The sequence below is a fragment of the Maniola hyperantus genome, chromosome 7 (assembly GCF_902806685.2).
Source record: "Maniola hyperantus chromosome 7, iAphHyp1.2, whole genome shotgun sequence".
Lineage (NCBI taxonomy): Eukaryota > Metazoa > Arthropoda > Insecta > Lepidoptera > Nymphalidae > Maniola > Maniola hyperantus.
The window spans coordinates 13,253,466-13,271,436 of record NC_048542.1 but is presented as its reverse complement, the minus strand read 5'-3'; the positions used below and the strand labels follow the sequence as shown (position 1 = coordinate 13,271,436).

Genomic DNA, 17,971 nt, shown 5'->3' with positions numbered 1-17,971 from the left:
GCTTCCGAGCCCCCCTCGTCAGATGCTACGAGACTGAGTACATACATAGACTGTAAACACAGTAAAGCCAGCTCGTCCGCAAATACCTATCAAAGGTATCGTCTCACTGCGTGTATTTACACTGTGGTTAATGTAATCTATGAGATATTTTTATATTTTCGTGAATATTTAAAAGAAAATATATTAGTCTGCGTTTAGCATATTAAATGAGAGGTTATGGTATGACCAAAGCCAAATAAATAGCTATAGCCTTTTGTTTACACAATAATACAACTCTTTAACTTTACACAGCGAAAAATTAAAAGCGAATGCCAACGGGCTTTAAACAAATATGAAGTGCCTTCGGAATAAACGCTTTACTTTGTTGGTTTAGGTCGGCGGATAATTGCGATGACGTATAATAAAGTCGTAGCGCTTTATGGGGTCCTGGTATATAATGTCACTTGTTTTTGCTAAGTGCTTGTTAAGTGACAAGGAATGTAGTTGTAGTAGATTCTTGCTACTAAAGATGGACTTCGAGCCGAGCGTCAGCAGCAGTGACGACACGACAGTGCGTCTCAGATTAATGTTGTTTGCAAATGTAGGGATCGTCATCCAAGAGTAGCGTCACTGACGCCGGGCGTTATTTTGCGCCAGTGTCGCTGCGCTTGAAAACGTTCCCTATATTTGCATAGTAGACCGTACATTTATCGGATGCGACGCACTGTCGCTACTGACGCCACAGACGCTTGACTCGAAAGTCTACTTTAAAGGTAGGTTTCGTGGGTCGTGACCTAAGCGACTGACGCACGCGATGTACGCGCAGTGGCTGAATCGACAGTACAAAACAAATGACACCGCTTTCGAGTCCTATGTGTCAGACACGTGCAGCTGACGCCATACATTATCATATTTTTCACTATTTAGGATTGTCGCCAGCCGCAGCGCGACTGTCGCGCGTTTCAGTTGCTTCAATCACGATTCGCGACCAACGAAAGTCTAGTTTAACGCGGTGTCCTGCGTGAGCGACGAATACGACGCGACGTAATGCGTATATGGCAGTCTGCGTCTCGCCGCAGACTGCCCTATAGGGCGCAAGCACGGTATGCTGGTGAGTTGATCGCGTTCGTCGCGTTCGCAGCGTCGCGTCGCGTAGTATTCGTCGCTCACGCAGGACACCGCGTCAGGCTCACCCAGTGGTTGCTATCGTCTGAACAATTACTTCTTTTCAGAGCTAAGCCGCTTTAGAAGTCTAGCTTCCATCTAGCCGTACGTAGATGGCTCGGGTATCTGAAAGGAAACATTTGAGCAATACATAGCTGTCATATTGAAGCTTGAGCATTTTTCACGACGAAATGACTTTTAAGGGTCATTACCATCATTCCAACCCGTTGCAACCCACTACTGAACACAGGTCTTTTCTCAGAATGAGCAGGGCAATTATACAACAGTCCACCATGCTGGATAAGTGCGTCTTAGGTCTTAATAAGGCAGTTGGCACACCTCACTTTTGAGAACGTTATGGAGAACTCTTAGGTACCTATGCAAATTTCCTAACGATGCATGTTCCTCTTTCACCGTTTAACTAGAGAATCGAGATGATGTCCGATTCGTCAAGACTGGACCGTGAAAAAAGAATACACCTACAGACAGATAGACACCCTTTCGCTTCTCATACCAATGACTTATATGTAGTATACATATAAGTCATTGTCTCATACGAGTAATATTAGTGTACATTTCATTATGATTCTACAATATCTACAAAGAGATTCAACATTTTATTGAAAATGTGCAAAGTTATTCACAATGTCGCAGTAGAAAAGAAAATATTTACATTTTCACCTCACTGATACCAGTGCAAAGTTGATAAAGCTCTCGTATTACTACAAGATATCCGTAGCAAACAAGGCAGTGTGCTGTGTGATTCATGCAACAGTACCTCTGTACAGTACGCGGCAGAAAATAATGTAGGTACAGTACGAGAGGCTAAGCGGAAAAAACTGGTTTGCTAGATCAAATGTTTTAGGCATTTACTATTAAATAACGGCCTTGCTAAAAATATACAATATACCTAAAGACATTGTCTAAGGAATGTGCTAATTTAATACACAATAGGAAGTACTTCACTCGATCAAATAAAATCTTGAAAGAAGCTAAAATAAAAGTCTGAAACGAATTATTTAATAGGTACTAAAATTTCTGACTTGGCACATACCTAGTTTTTAAATGGAAATATTTGTCTTTAAGTACTTCAAGAACCTGCTAAATTTTGGTTTTCAACAGGACTTCTATAATTTATAAAATTCAAAACGTTTGAAACACAGAATTTGAACGTTGCCAAATGGTTTAATTACAAGCCGCGCTACCCGCTGCGGTGACTCGCCTTAAATGTGTCTACGTGAAGTTGCGACACGTGCGCTGTTACCCTCCCCGCTTCCCCGGACACCCAAAATGTGTGTGGTGCGCAACGTCGTGCGCAAACTTCAGGGGCGCATTTAAGTTTGAATCGTAGGTACTGTACATCGGTATCTGAAATGACATTTCGGCTTTGTAGAGCGTTGTCTCTGTCATTCATGCCTATGTGACGTTTTGTGGGTCTCAACGATAGAGACAATGCTCAACAAAACAGCTACTTCTTTCTAAAGGTCGATGTACATTATTTTCTGCCGCGTACTGTAGGTACATACTTCTAGTTCACAAAGTGTAAGAAAACAATTCTGCTTTCGAATCGTATTTTTCACGCCAAAGAGCGACTATGTACGCGATAAGTCGAGGTGGCAATCGGGGAGGGAACGCCCCGCACAGTCCCCGCGCTAACCCGGTGCGGATGCGGACGTGCGGGTGTGCGGGGCATCTCGACTCGTAGAATTTGGCAATTTTCGGGTGTGTTTAATAATTCAGGAAATCGTTTTCGGTAAACAGGGAGACCATTATTTATTGTTCCAAGAAAACCCATCCAATTAGATAGACACATAGATACCTAGATAAGAAAGACTTTATTGCACACAAGCAGCAAAAACACAAATAAACTAGAAACTGTATGCACAGACAGCCTTATTATTTACTAGCTTATGCTTGCGACTTCGTCCGCATGGGTTACACAAATTTCAAATCCCTATTTCACACACTAAGGGGTTGAATTTTCAAAAGTCCTTTATTTTTCTACGCCATTATAGCTATCTATCTGGACTCAAGTTCAGGCCCAGCCCACCACGCTGGCCGAGTGCGGCGCTTGATTTTACAGAGCGTTGAAAGTTCCGCAATCGCAAGATAAAGTTTATCTAACGGATAAATTTGACATTATGACAGATTCCCAATATAAAAACTGTCATTTCACATCAACTTTATTCGTTAGATAAAGTTTATCTGGAGGTTGTGAGATAGGGCCTAAATATTTTTTAGTCAACAAGGGCAAATTAAATACGAACGGTTGCAAGTTCCACAGTCATTAATAGAATCCGTAGTTGACTAACAGGATATGATTCAATAACAATCAATTCCAAACTTTATTGCTTGCAACAAAGCGTTCAAAATCGCACCTATAACCGTAAATCAAAGTGCATAAATGTTTTCCCGCAACACGACTACTATTTATCGTGATATATCGCTTGAAAGATCCACAGCAATCTGTCGGGACACTCGGCCTAAGTCTGATATTATGATCTGCTGAAATACATAGTAAAATTTACTTTAAGCTGGTGAGTTAAGGTTTATTTCGGTGTGACAGTGAGGAGTCCATTGTAATGTATGGCATGAGGTTGACAGAAGTCGAAACAAATCGTTTTAGCGACCATTAGGATAGTGGGGTTGAAATCGCTAGTCCTTGATTAAATGCCGTATGTAGAGATTTTCCTTGTCCTTTTGTTCTTAATTTATGTTTCGCAAGGGTCTTAGTAGGCACGTACCATTTCTCTTTCGTTAATTTAATAAGTGCTAGGAAATAGTAGTAACTAGTGATTAGTGTTTTTCAAATTGTACCTAGGTACCTATTCTGCGTTTCGAATGCCAATTAATTTATTTTTTATCGTACTTTAACTGTACAAACCTATCCAAAGCGAAGAAAATAGTTATAATAGACTAGCCGATAGCAATATAATATGTAGGTATGTATAATAGGTACTAATGAGGATGAAATGGTGAGAGTACCTATATTGTAATTTCCCCTACCTACATGTAAAATGGTTAGAGGTTAAGAATACGCTAATACCTTAATCTTTAACTCTTAATCCGATCACTTATTTCGTAGCCCTAGCCTGTATTGTTGCATGCAAAGCTCGGCTATTATGACGTAGACATTTGCTAAGAAATTATTTTTGATAATTCAACCCACTAGGGAGTAAAATAGGTTTCGAATTTGAGTAGTCCACGCGGACGAAGTCGCGGGCGTAAGCTAGAGTTATATATGGGTCTCCCTCGAATTAGATAGAAGCATTTGCCCAGCAGAACTAGGGCAGTAAAGTAGTGCCTATTAGGCTTTCTACTTACCCCACTTTATCCTCCCATATTTATTATCTTACCAAACGCGGTGGTACTCTATCCTTATTATTAGGTCCTGGGACGTCTCTTACACTATATTATCTCACTTTATTATTATTCTCAACGTGAACTAAATTGTTCTATAATATATTCTCAGTATACCTTTCAGAAAATGTACATGCATACTATAATATTATAAACGCGAAAGTGTGTCTGTCTGTCTGTCTGCCTGTCTGTCTGCCTGCTAGCGTTTCACGGCCTATCCGTTCAACCGATTTTGACGAAATTTGGTACAGAGACAGCTTGCATCCCGGGGAACGACTTTACTTTTAAGGCCCGGAAAATGAAAGAGTTCCCACAGGATTTCTAAAAAATTTAAATCCACGCGAAGTCGCGGCCATCATCTAGTCTAGTGTATAAAGTATCTCCATCTTAGGCATCATCACTAAGTTTCCACCAGGTCTGATTGCAGCCAAGTGCTGCTCTATTATAATGCTGATATTAAAAAAAAATAGAAATAATTATGCTACTGACCATGGCGATTGGTTATGAAACACCAGAAGTCCCATGATTAGTCCAATATTATTTATAGTTTCTTCCAAGTAAGCCCGCCTATTTCTTTAATTTGCATGGCGGACATTTTGAAATTCTCCATCTTGGTGTTATATTATTTGTTGTTACAGTTCAGCGGCAATAGAAATACGCACTCTTGAAAATTTCAAGTCTCTACCTTTCGGTTCATGAGATACAGACAGACGGACGGACAGACAGACGGAAAGATGGACGGACAGACGAACAGACAGCGGAGGCTTACTCGTGTACGGAACCCTAAAAAGAGCGCTCAGGGCAATTATTGCGTCATGTCATAAAAGCCATATATCCAAACATAAATATAGTTCATGCTTCATGCAGCAATAAAAGAATACTCAACTGGAAAGCATTCCGCATTTTGGAAAGCGTTACGAGAAAGTAGAAACATAATGTGTCGTTCAAAAAGCGCTCAAACTTTTTGTCTCTGAAACCATTTCATATCCTCAGTAATATGTGATGAATGACAGACTAAACCATTTCCCACGTAGCATGTGAAAAATTACGTGAAACGCCTGAAATGACGTGAAACATGTAAAACTTGCTACCTTACTTAAACAACCAGCCAAGAGCGAGTCAGGCTCGCGCAACGAGGGTTCCGTACTACAGTCGTATTTTTTCGACGTTTTGCACGATAATTGAAAAACTATGATGCATAAAAATAAAAATAAATCTCTTTTAAAATGTACAGGTGAAGCCCTTTCATATTATACCCCTACTTGATATAGTTATCTTACTTCAAATATTGAAAATACTCATTATTAGTTCATGACCACAATTTTTTTTTTTGTGTGAGGTAATCACAAATTCACGATTTTCAGATTTTTCCCCATAAATGTCTGCTATGAGATATACCTACCTGCCAAATATCATGATTCTAGGTCAACGGGAAGTACCTACCTTGTAGATTTCTTGACAGACCGACAGACAGACAACAAAGTGATCCTATAAGGGTTTCGTTTTTCCTTTTGTGGTACGGAACCCTAAAAATTACGAAGCAACATCTCACTATGTTTGAAAATTATTATATTTAATAAGATCCTTCTATTTTTAAATTTCGTGCGCTCACGGTCAACGAGGTAAGATGCTAAAGAGCGCGCGAGCGAGAACGAGTACATCACTAAAGTAAGTAAGACAAAAAAACGTTAGTTAGATATCAAATAGTCGAGAATGTGAATTCTCATTCTATACAATAATAAGTGCAAAAATCACTTTCTGTGAAAAACCACCCACATGTGAAATATGAGTGCAATATTATTGATTTTGATCATAATTCCTAGTAAACTACTGTATAGGTAGTAAACGATTGTAAGTGTGAAAATCGAAAAATCACTTTCACTCACTTTTTTTCACTTTCCGTGAAAAATCGCCTGTGAAGGAAAACAAAAATTTCACCAAATAAAAGTTATTTAAAAGTCGCAATAATGCCCATCTCTATGGGTTTATAATAACAAGCGCTTTTCAATATGGCTAATCAATACCATCATCAAGCCTCAACAGTGAATTAATTAAGCCTTACTCACAAACCCTGTAATTAATAGACTTTTTTACGGAAACAAAATTTGTATTTCTTAAAGGTTTGGACTAAAATAGAGATTTCAGACTTAATTAAATTTGGTGAAGAGTTTTAAATAGAGACAGTATTTTTTATAACAGTAAGGATTTTCGGTAGCCAGAATTTTGATTTTTTTTTTTATTCATAAACTTGATTAATTTTGTAACGTAGTTCTTGTCCCATTTAAAAATACTTCACGATTCTTTTCAATTAAGTAGCGTGTAACTATAAGTTTAATTAAAGAAAGGTTTATCGTTTAAAAAATATGTGCAATCAGATTTTTAAGGTTCCGTACGTCTGAATGAAAAAATCTGATCCTTAAAGGATCACTCGTGTGTCTGTCTGTTACAACAATAATTATGAAAAAAATTATGAAACACGTTTTTTTTTTCAGAATGATTGCGTGAATGTTTATAGAGGATGATTTTTAAAATATTCTGCCACTATAACATTTTAAGTGGCTATTATAATAATTATTATGTACTTAGTGCCTATTCTATTTCAATGAAATCTCTATTCTCTCATTTTAACGAGATAAAAATCTTTTGTAACTTCATTGTCTTAATTAAAGGATTTCATTTAATTACTATCTAGATAAATCTTATTGTAAGCAATTAATTTGAATCAAGGCAAATCCTTTTGCTGGCTAATTCTGATTCTGATTCTAATGCGAGTAGGTTTGTTTTGTTCTTTATTGTTCACCCGCCCCAGGTTCGCTCGGAAGGAATTTTTGAAAATCGAGCCTCAAACACATAGGTACTTTCTTTATTTTTAACCAAGACACCCTAAATGTAAATTTTCATTGATATGTAACTAGAATATGACTTTCATACATCATCAGTCATCACCTTTTAAACCTTTATAAAAGGAACCTACTGTCAAAATTTACAAATACTAGCTAACTAACAGTTCAGGCCTTATTTTGACAGATCAGCCAGTCGGTCAGTTGTCGATCAGTCAGGACAAGTATTTTTTTATGTATAGATTACTAAGTATTAAACATTTTACTCAGGCGAATTTACATAAGCACCCTATTTGTTTAGAAATTAATATTTTTTTTTCTAGGAGAAGGAAAAATCCCTAACGAACTTCTGTCTATCGACAGGATGTGTCCGACTCGCACGGACTAAAAGACCTCCCCTTCTGCGAGATCAGCACGGAACCGTATTTACATTACTTCGTGCTGACCCTCTGGTTGCTCTCTCTCCTTTTTTTCTTGCTTTTCTCTGTCTTCCCTTCTCATTATGATGGCCCTCAGCATCTGACCGTATCTGTGCCACTCATCCTCGCTTGACACCATACGGGCCACCAGATTTTGGGCGTCGACACTGTCACTTGCTCCCTGTGCTGCTTTTCTATAAATTAATAATGTACAGCGTTTAAGCAAGCGTAGTGTGGGACGCCCTCCAGCACGATGGACCGATGATGTTAAGAGGATGACGGGTAGTGGCTGGGTGAAGAAGGCTGAGGACTGGGTGTCGTGGCGCTCTTTAGGGAAGGCCTATGTTCAACAGTGATGATGATGATAATGATGATGATGAATGTACACAAATACAAAGGACTTTTACTTCGCAGAAATTATCGTCTAGTGTAGTAAAGACAACAATATACGAACAATCAATTCTATTTTCATAGTGACAAATAATCCACAATTACCATAAAGTCGCCTTTGTCGCACTTAAGATAATAGCAGCTATACAAATAACAGTTTAGTAAGGCTTAATTATTGGAGCTTTTACAAACAAAACTACGTACCTACCTATGTTGACATAATAGGGTATTTTACAATTTTTTGAAAAGTGTCTTAATTTGATCCTGTCTAAAGTGATAATAAACTACTTATATAAAATTTATAAATATTTTATTCGATCGATAAGTGCATAAAAATGCATTTAAATTTTGCATTTCAAATTTCATGAGATGTCATGACGTCACACGGATTGGTCAGCAACGATGTTTTCCTAGTGAAATACATTACAATTTCAATCCATGAGACGTCACAGTCGGAATTAAGCTTTATAAACTAGATTTTAAGCTTATTTCGCGGTTTAACGATATATTTTTTTTATGTAGATAGCGGGTAGGTCGATATTTCAATTTTCAACCCAATTGCACAGGTCTTGGAATCCAGTGGTAGAATTATGCAAACCAAGACAGCATCGTATGTCTTAAAAAATTAATAGTGACGTTGTGAGTTCATTTTGCCGGACAGCTTGTGAAGTTGTGAAGTTCCAGCGAAAAGAACAAGAAAGAGGGTATGTTCGCTACTGCTCTTGACAGACTTCTTGGCAACTTCATCTCTCGTAGCACCATAGTCCCGTTGTGACCACGACCCGTGCAATTGGGTTGAAATATCGGCAAATAAAAACATCAAATTAATCGTGGTGTGTTCCCGTTATCTACATTAAAATAGGCTTTATAAAAATGATAGCCCATAACATGACATAACATGATATAATATTGGAGTTTTATACCAATTCTCCCATATTATATCCCCCGTATACGGAGCGAAACTCAAGTCACGTTGTTATTTAATTTGCACATGTCGAGTCACGGATGACACTCGACGAAATTTAATTTATTACGCCGTCTATTACCGACGGTGTTCCAGTTTGATTGATCACATTTCGTGTATTGATTGTATGGATTGGGGTTGTATGGATTCGACAAATAATTTTCTATTGTGCTGGGGCCTGGGTGCCATTATTCAATTGACAAATTTTTGGATCAATTCATGCGCCTTTTAAGCGGAAATCATCAATAAGCTGTGTGAAATGGATTATATTGACATTTGTGGAGTATTCAAGGCATTTGCAACAATATAACTTTTTAACGAAAGGTGTAGGTATATTTTTTTTACTAACTAATCTAAGTATATAAAAGGAAAATGTGACTGACTGACTTATTGACTGACTGACTGATCTATCAACGCACAGCTCCAACTACTGGACGGATCGGACTGAAATTTGGCGTGCAGATAGTTATTATAACGCAGGCATCCGCCAAGAAAGAATTTTTTAAAATTCATATTCAGTAAAAAAATACCGTGGGAATTTGGTTTTCCAGGATAACAAATAGCTTACGCCTGTCTACGGAATGTAAGCTCTTTCTGTAGTAACAGACACACACACTTTCGCAATTTTTCTTAGTATGGATTATGTTCAAAATATTTCGTTTCACGGCCATTCTGTTCAAGGGTGCGGCATTCATTATTATAATATTATTACTAGCTGATTTCCGCGACTTCGTTTGCTTGGATTTAGGTTTTTAAAAATCCCGTGGGAACTCGTTGATTTTCCGGGATAAAAGTAACCTATGTCACTCTCCAGGTCTTTGACTACACCCATGCAAAAAAATCACATCAATCCGTTGCTCCGTTGCGACGTGATTGAAGGACAAACCAACAAACCAATAAACCAACAAACCAGCAAACAAACACACTTTCGCATTTATAATAAGGATAATAAGGATGCTCGAATATTTTGAGTAATGGTACACATAATCTCCACACACATTGTTCAGGACACGTGTTCCGCTGGGAGCTATGTAGGTTAATTCTCGCACTATACACGCGAATAAAAGGTATTTACTGGAGGTGCTAAGATATAAAATGGAAGAACATAATTTCAGAAATTTGCATTTAATTTTGAATTTCAAATTGAGTAAGCTTAATAGCACCTGTGCTTAGATGAATTTTCTTTCTAGGTCAATAAAATAAAATATTGTATTGCTAAAGAGAGGTTTCGCAATTTAAAAATTTGTCTGCATCATATCGGGAACTCTTGAAAATAACAATGTCATCAATATCGCCTTGGAGAACTTACTCGTAGTAGTTATTATCAAAATAAGAAATATGTGTCATGATTTCCAAATAATACTAATATTCTGTGATGATTTTAAAACTGATGGTGTGTGATTTGGCTTAAATAATTTATGGTTTGAGTCAAATCACGTACTTTCTTAATAATAACATTGAAGTTTAGAAGGAATCTCATTGGATGGAATCTTGAGAGGATCTCATTGGTCAGTCCAACATGTTGTTACGGTTTAAAAATTAAGGGTGCAAGATTTGACTTAAATAATTTATTGTTTGAGTCAAATCACGTACCTTTTTAAAACGGCCTTGAATTTTAGAAGGATCGCATTGGATGGAATTTTAAGTGGAATCTCATTGGTCAATTCAGTTTCAGTTCAGTTCAATCACATACTCTTTTTAGTTCAGTTGAATGAATGTAAAACATGATATTCGGTCCGGACAGCTCTTTAGTTTTTAAGTTAATCCTGTTCGAGCATCCAAACCGAAAGGTTAGTAAAAGTGTCTCCTAAGTACTACAATACGTGTTGTTCATAATTGTATTTATTGTCCATAATAAGTGTGCAGAATTATATATTAATATCGATACTATTGAAAAAGTTTTATTAAATATGTTTAAGTAAAAATGTATTTTCGATGACTGAACTAGGCCATAGAAGAAGTGACCTAGTTACTGATTTCGCCAAAATGACCCGACCACTAGAGATGATGAGATGATGAGATTATGTACCTACTATACTGAATAATTAAAAAAAAACAATGTTTGGATGACCAAACTAGGTTATAGATAAATCGGTTCTCACTCATCATAGTTGACTTGGGCCAATTTTTTTTTTTTGTTAAACTAAATTGGAAAGTTTAAAATTGGAGGAACTGTTTGACCTAGTTCACCCCTCACTATTTTTTACGATCGAAAAGATCACGAGGTCAAACACACGCAGGTCTGCGCCCATAGTCAAAATTCCACAGACTCATACGAAGCGATTCGCTTCCTCGTTTTTAATACGATATGCTGGAATATGCCTTCTGGCTTCCGTTTTTCTTGCTAGCAATAATATTGGTTCCTTCAAAAGTAGAGTGAATATTCACCGCTTAGATGGCAGGCATGCTCCTCCACCACCACCTTAGACTACCTTATCCGCTACTGATATGTAGATACTTAGTATAATTGCAGTTAAGCCTATGTACCTAGTAAAAAAGTCCCATCTGTGCTGACGCTATGAGATTACTTCCAGAGACGATTATGGTAAGCACTAAGTTACGAATATTATTAGAAAAATCCCAACAATGTATCTCAGAGTACCTAGGTAAGTATAACGGGCATTAATAATTTTGCACGTATATTTGAGTAATGGTGCGGATAATCTCAGCTCACATTATATTGAATGAGACACATGTTGCGTTCAGAAAATAGGTTTATTTCTCGTGTTGTTACCGAGCGCGAAGGATATTCAGAGGTTGTCATTGTCACACGAGTACCATTGAATAGAATGCTTCTATTTTATTTAGCCCTGGTAGTTGTGGAAGCACACAACTTTACGGAAATCCAATGGAAGATATTTTTTGGAATCTTTTGCTCCATTTTGCAAACAAGTTTCTGCAACGTAGTTAGGTTGGTGCTATCAGAGAACAAGGAATCGCGAATAAAAACCGACAATAAATAATTTACTTACCCACATAATCCCCATTCCAGCCGTTGAGCAAACGAAGCAAGGATATTGTCCTAAATTTCGAACAATTTGTATTTCCGCGGGTAATAAATAACAATTTGCACCTTTCCGGCTGGTAATGCTTTCACAATGATTATTATTTACGGCATTTCAGGTTCCCTCGCGGATGTTAAATTACCGGAATCTATCATTTTCATCTCTAAAATACCCTTTATCTACTAGATGACTTGCCCAGGCTTCAAACAAATGGTTTTGATAATAGATTTTATTCATCAGATCCCTTATAGTGTAAAGTTGAAAACTGTGACACCAAAGTTACGTTTTTCTCTGCCAATATCGTATGAACTTGTCAAGTAGCATCGTTGGATAGTGAGGGTGAGATCTATAGAACGCACTCTGACTTAGCTTAGACTTAAGACAGAGTTAAAACGAGACAAAGCTATATCTCGCACATAAATATGTGTCGTTTTAACTCAATCTTAAGTCTGAGCAAAGTCAAAGTGCGCTCTATTTAGATCGAGCGTTTACACCTAACGTAATGTCAGCCGCCGACTGTGGGTAGGCTAGGCTCACGTGTGAACGTGAAGTCAGTCAGACTGCATTTTTCCGAGACACTACACTATACGCTGTATACAATCATGACGGAAAGTGGCGTAGTCACCGACATCTATTGTACCTACAGTACAGTAAGTACAATAGATGTTGGTGGGCGTAGTATAATAAAATCGGCCGCCGCTAGTCAAATACTACGTATCTGTGGTAGGAAGCCTTGTCGGTTTGGTGTGAACGAAAAGTTTAATATAATTATTATGTTGCGTTTATTTCATTTTTATTACCAACACTAGTTCATTAGGCGACGTAGATCTATTAAATTTTGTTGGATATTGAAAAATATTCATCGCATAAATACATCAAAACAATTGCTGAAGCGTTTTCACCCTCAATATTTCTTGCTCATCTTTATAAGATTTTTTGTAGCAAAGTGGAAACTCGATTAACCGGAACTGTTGTCGTTAGGGATCCGGATAATCGAAAATCCGGATAATTGAATGTATGAAGAAAAGCGGGTTATGTGCATTTTATGTTGTTCACTATAATAGTATTTTCAATTTTCAAAGTAAGATAACTATACCAAGTGGGATATTATATGAAAGGGCCTTTGCCTGTGCATTCTAAAACAGAGTATGGAACCCTCGGTGCGCGAGTCGGACTCGCACTCGGCCGAACAATTTTCGGTTGGTAGTCCGGATAATCGCGAATCCGTATAACCGAGGGCCGGATAATCGAGTTTCTACTGTACTTGCTTTTGCGTTGTTTTAAATGAATAATTATTCTTAGTAGGTACTTTTATGCTAATTTCGTGCCGTCTATTCTTGTCTGCTGCGTTAACTACGTATTAGTAAACAGTTAATTTGACAGTGACGCCCACGTTTTATTGAAAAGCGCTCATCGTAAAATTAGTCTTTGTGCCTTACAAAATTTTAACTTAATAACAGGATGTCTCGGTGACAGACTATTAATTAAGCCACAAAAACGGAATTCGAAATTAAAGGCCCACAGTCTCTAAATAACAGGTCTGATAGCTAAACATTTATATGCACGTGAAAATAATTGTAGGAAAAACGTTTTCACTTTTAAACCATTATAACTACTAGTGGAAGGAGTTTGTTACGTTATTTATGTTTTTTAGTTAATTAAATTGGCTCTTTGTGGATATCACCGCTTGATAGCCTAGTGGTTAAGACATAGACCTTCTATTAGGGAGGTCAGGGGTTCGATCCCAGATACGCACATTTAACTTTTCGCAGTTGGCCTTCTATTCAGGAGGTCGGGGGTTCGATCACGGGAAAACTCTAACTTTTCGGAGTTATGCGTGCATTTTTTTTTTCGAATCCTGCGAATCCGTACTTGGCTAGCGTGGTAGACCCGGCTCTTTCTTAGAGGAAACCTGTCTTTAGTAGTGAACTGGCGATGGGTTGTTGTTGATGATGATAAGCTAGTAGAGGCCTCCTCGATGATGGTATTAAAAGTGACTTGGTTTAGTTTTTAGAATTCTTCTTGCTGTAATCAACAGACTTTTCTTTCCAACTTGTGTATTATATTAAACCACACTCGTAATATACGGCTGGTGGCATAGATAAATCATGCCAAAATAAGCTAACTTACTCGTAACTAGACATTGAGGGTAAGCGAATGATACAGCACCCTCTATAAAGCTTATCTTACACCACCCTATACATTCTAGTGGCCAATTTAACTTGAACTATCAATATAAGTTATTTTCTTTTATCCCTAGTTCTGTTACGCATTGGTCATGCACCCTTAACTGACATGATATTAGAATAAATATCCAGTCATTTGTGCGCGGGAGGCGTTGTAAGTGTTAACTTGCAAACATTTGTCTCTTACTAGCTTATGCCCGCAACTTCGTACGCGTGGACTACACAAACTTCAAACCCCTATTTTACCCCATTAGGGGTTGAATTTTCAAAAATCCTTTTTTATTGGATTTCTAGCTAATAATAATAGCTAATAATAATGTCTAGCTAATTGGATCCTAGCCCGCTGCTAGTGGGATCCATTTTATCATATTTTTAATAATTTTTTTTTTCTTTTTTTCTTGTTACTTTAATTTTTATTGTTCTTGTTATTTTAATTTCTGTTGTTTCTGTTATTTTATTGTTTGTTGTTTTTTTTTAAAAATATGATAAAAATGAGAAGAATAAATAAATGAGAGAAAAATGTCTAGCTAATAATGTCATAATAGCTATCTAAATGCCAAACAGCCCGATCCGTCCCGTAGTCAGTCCGTCAGTCTGCTATTCCTTTTATATACATTTAAATAGATATTACATTCTTTAACGGCGGAGGAAAATATCGTGAGGAAGCCTGCATAACTGAGAGTTTTACTTAATGTTCTCAAAAGTCTACCATTCCACACTTGGCCAGCATGGTGGACTAGATATGGTCTAAGCCCATTCTAAATGGACACCCGTGCCACATCTACTCGTGTGCCCGTGCTCAGTAGTGAACCAGCGATGGGTGGAGATGATGATGATTATGGCAGTGGTAGTGATTACTTCACGGAACAGAAAGAACAGTGGAAGTGCAATTCACCAAAATTACTATAGGAACCGCTGTCGCCAAACTCATACAAATATACCGATAGTCATATATTGCACTACAAAGAAACAAATCATTTGATTTGTCGTTTAAGTTTAGTCAAAACTAGCCTACGTCACAGATTTGGAAATAAACCCTGACGCTCTAGAAATAAGATTTATTTTGCTTTAGCGGAAGAACGTATTTACGAGCTATAGTCACACTCACGTCACACTAGATTCAATTGTCCAATTAATTCCGCTACTTGACCATAGATGGCGGTATTCTAAGTAGTAGCAATTATAAACTTAATTACTTTAAACATATGGTTGACATTTGCGTGATCGGTCGATTTTTTTTCCTCCTCAGTTAAGGCTGCACCACGTAGCTCAATGAATTACCTATCGATATCGATAGATACTCGTTATTTTGTTCATTCGCAAAAATAAAATTAAAAAAGGTAATTATAAAATTGAATAAAAGTGCTGGTATGTATGCATGCCTTTTACAAGTATGCACAATAAATACTGCAACGTATGAAAATAGATAAATTTTATTTATTGCCCTTGAAATAAAACATATTTGTTAAGAAACTGGCGTTTCGAAAGTCTTATTTTTAATTTTAATAAATGGTGTATGCGAACATTTATGTATATATTTTTCGACTATTGCCTTCATCAAATCGGTAACGTGATTAGACGCAGGAATCTCCGAATCACTTTGTCTTTTTGAAGAACCTGGAGTGACCACATTTATCATTTTGTGGCTGAGACCAAAATTAAATTTTGAGAATAAATCCGTACTAATATTATAAATGCGAAAGTGTGTCTGTCTGTCTGTCTGTCTGTCTGCTAGCTTTTCACGGCTCAACCGATCAACCGTTTTTGATGAAATTTGGTACAGAGATAGCTTGCATCCCGGGAAAGGACATAGGAAGTTGAAAAGTTCCCACAGGATTTTTAAAAACCTAAATCCACGCGGACGAAGTCGCGGGCATCATCTAGTACCTATATAAAAATGAATAGGAGAAAAATTAATTAGTGTGTTTATGAATTAAATTTGATATTTAGTCAGTCAATCTTCATACAAAAATATAACTAAGAGGTGTGTTGTTTTGTATTATAATATCAAGTATTTTCAAAACTTACTGAAAGTAATAAAATAAAACAAGGTTATTTGATTAAAAGACTTAACGATTTTCATTGATGGAAGCGCAGTAGGTTTCGTATATGTATATCCTTTATTTGATATTATAAAATCGACTTCTAAAAAAATGTTCAGAGCATATCATGCTTGATTTGGTTGGCATCCAATTAACTCTACCCGTTGCATCTATCCATTTCTCTTTGATGCTTGCATCTTTGGGAAACCTAAAAATATTTTAAATGAAGGTTAGAGGAACTACTGATGTCTATTTAGTGATCAATGCAACGTCTCACTCATTAATAAATTATAATTATTGCGTTACTATTTATTTATATCCTTGTATCGATATCAATCGATAAATTCAATATTCTACTTGGCCACATCACTATTTGAGTAGCGAACACGGAGCGAAGTACTTTCGGAATAGAATCAATCCAAAATAAACTTTATCTTAATTGTTTAAGGTTGATTTTGACTAACCGTTCTATTAAATATTAGTAAATTGAAATAAATTAAGATTTTATAGAAAACAATGAAAATCGTACTTACCGATGATACGAAACACCTCCATTTTTAAGATTTTTTTCTCCTACTATCATTTTTACACTCCAAAACGGAACAGTAACATTGCTAGGGCAATATGAATTTGTCGCGAGACTACCAACTCCACGCGATGTTAGAACGCGACTGGGATCAGTTTTACGTAACTACGCTTAATTGTGGCACGCGTGCCACGCCTACTTAGCACTTCCACTGTTTTTTCTGTTCCGTGGATTACTTCCCCATTTTTAATTAAATGTAATTTAACATATAAGTAGACGGAATGAACTCTTCGTTTTTTTTGCTGTGTCTAAAGATGGACATGTTAAACATTCTTTATGTTGATAACAATTAAAAAAAAACCGGCCAAGTGCGAATCAGGCTCGCGCAATGAGGGTTCCGTACTACAGTCGTATTTTTTCGACATTTTGCACGATAATTCAAAAACTATGATGCATAAAAGTAAATAAAATCTGTTTTAGAATGTACAGGTGAAGACCTTTCATATGATACCCCACTTGATAATTAGTCACTCACTTCGAAAGTTGAAATTACTAATTATTAGTTCATGACCACAATTTAATTTTTTTTGTGCGATCTAACCCTAAATTCACGGTTTTCAGATTTTTCCCCAAATGTCAGCTATAAGATCTACCTACCTGCCAAATTTCATGATTCTAGGTCAACGGGAAGTACCCTGTAGGTTTCTTGACAGACAGACGGACAGACAGACAGACAGACAGACAGACAACAAAGTGATCCTATAAGGGTTCCGTTTTTCCTTTTGAGGTACGGAACCCTAAAAACTTGCGTTTTTAAAAGAAGATGGGTCAAGTCAACAAGCACAAAATGCAGATTTATTATTATTGCCAACTTAAAGTAAAAGAAAAATGTTGTAGACGCGGCTAAAAAACGACCAAACAGAAAATATTTGGCCAAGGCGTTGAGAAAAACGGTTCGTGACTCGGAATATGTATTTGGTGTTATAAACTTCACGTATCAAGACAATAAGAAGAACTCTCTCTAGAGAGACGGAGATTTGCTTGATCAAATATTTGATGAAACTATACAAATATTTATTTGCATTCGTTACGGTTT

The 17,971-nt window shown here is 36.9% G+C and overlaps 1 long non-coding RNA gene across 1 annotated transcript; it reads right to left on the bottom strand.

Moving 5' to 3' along the window:
* Positions 1–15,722: 15,722 nt before the first annotated feature.
* On the bottom strand, positions 15,723–17,098 carry LOC138402536 (uncharacterized). Its single transcript, XR_011236907.1, has 2 exons — positions 16,336–17,098; positions 15,723–15,953 (listed from the first exon to the last, which is right to left on the bottom strand). It is a non-coding gene; the product is annotated as an uncharacterized lncRNA (long non-coding RNA).
* Positions 17,099–17,971: the final 873 nt, after the last annotated feature.